The 1,806-nt window shown below is 33.6% G+C and overlaps 1 protein-coding gene across 1 annotated transcript in view; it reads left to right on the forward strand.

The window, feature by feature from the left end:
* The first annotated feature begins 614 nt into the window (after positions 1 to 614).
* The window catches only part of GJA1 (gap junction protein alpha 1), an 8,865-nt gene continuing 7,673 nt past the window's right edge, over positions 615 to 1,806 (forward strand). Inside the window, exon 1 of the mRNA XM_044272904.1 lies at positions 615 to 741. The gene's annotated coding sequence lies outside the window, so the exon portion shown is untranslated. The remainder of the gene's footprint in view (positions 742 to 1,806) is intronic.

The raw sequence follows: 1,806 nt of genomic DNA on the forward strand, positions 1-1,806 counted from the left end.
CATCTTCATTGTTACTTTGGAATTGTTCAATCTGTTTCATTGTTGATGTGTTATTCTGATTAAAAATAAGAAAATTTCATATTCTGGTACAGTCATTTCTAAACAGCGTGTTACTTTTTTTTAGCCCCTTTTCTCTATTTTGATACAATAAATATTTGGTAAGCTTAATCATGAGATTAGACTTGATTTCCTGGACTTTTCCTATACTTCAAATGTCAGGAAACCCAGCTATGTAATAATTCTATTATAATTGTGAGAGTAACAAATGCATGGATATGCATATTTGCACTTTTGGTCTAGAGCAAAGGAATCATTTATGGCTATGTGTATAGTAATTCAAGTGCTACTTTAGTTTGGTGTAGAACAGAGATTGTCAGATGTAGCTCAGTTAAATGTGTCACTTGGTGTAAATCTTTGTGATATGACACCTACTTTATGTGAAAGGAGAAAGTTTTGAAGAGGCACAAACAATTCAAAAGAAAAAAAAAAAATGCTTCTTTATTTTCCTTACTTACCCCCACTCCTCCTTTCTCTTCCCAGACTGTCCACCCTGAAGGCGGAGTTGAGGATTGCAAACTTTTTAAAAGCCTTGAAAGAGTGTCCCAGCTGGAAAAATAAGTTCAGCAACTTCTGTAGGAGAAGGAAGTCTGCAGTGAGCAACAGGCTTTTAAACTTTAAAAAGACACACACACTCTTCCAAGAGCTCCCTGGAGTTTGTTTTCATCTGGCTGGATCTGAAAGGTATTGTGATAGTCTTCACCCATATTTGTGCTATATTTTTATACTTTATTGTGCTCTATTTGTGTTTCTGAATAGAAAGCATATAGTTAGTAAACCATTCTCATAGGTTCACACAAGAAACTTTACAGTATATGAAGGAGTTGATTGCATCATTTTGCTGTTTATACTTAGCTGTGTAAAGCTGGGCAAAGTGTGCCAGACTGCCAGTCAATTTCAATGCATAGAGCAGGAAGATTATGGAGACTTGACAATATAATGACCATGTCTGTGCCACAAAACACTGCTTATCACATGTTGTCTATCTTTCTCAAATCTATTTTCTGAATCCCATCTATCTCAAATCTATCTATCTATCTATCTATCTATCTATCTCATATCTATCTATCTATCTATCTATCTATCTATCATATCTATCTATCTATATACCTACCTATCTCCTATCTATCTATCGCCTATCTATCTATATATCTATCTATATACCTACCTATCTCATATCTATCTATCTATCTATCTATCTATCTCCTATCTATCTATCTCCCATCTATCTATATATCTATCTATCTTTCTCCCTATCTATCTCAAATCTATTTATCTATTATATCTCTATGTCTAATTTATATACACCTATTGTCTATCTGCTGTTTCATATTAGTCTCACATCGACTATCTATTTATCCATCTCATATTTATTTATCCATCCATCCATCCTTGTATCTGGATAATTATAGTGGAAAACTTGTCTTGAACACTAAGTGACAGCCATTCATATAGTGGTATTTAGGGCATTCTCTTTGCCAGCTGGATTGTGTTCTTAGCTCTTTGTAGTCTGTGATCAATTATAATACTGTGCCAACTACTGCTGGTGCTGAAAATAGCATAGCTAATAACAAAAGAAAATACACATAACTTTAACTTTGGTTATTTTACCTATTTTGTTGATTTTAAAATATGATATTTCCACAGCTGTAGTTATTGTATGGATTGTTTCATGCCATAGTACCATGCTGTAGATATTTGTCATATGCATGCCATGTTGCTACTTTGACTGTGAGATGATTTTCTTTT

This window comes from Bufo gargarizans, unplaced genomic scaffold, assembly GCF_014858855.1.
Source record: "Bufo gargarizans isolate SCDJY-AF-19 unplaced genomic scaffold, ASM1485885v1 fragScaff_scaffold_1_pilon:::fragment_2:::debris, whole genome shotgun sequence".
NCBI classification, from domain to species: Eukaryota; Metazoa; Chordata; class Amphibia; order Anura; family Bufonidae; genus Bufo; species Bufo gargarizans.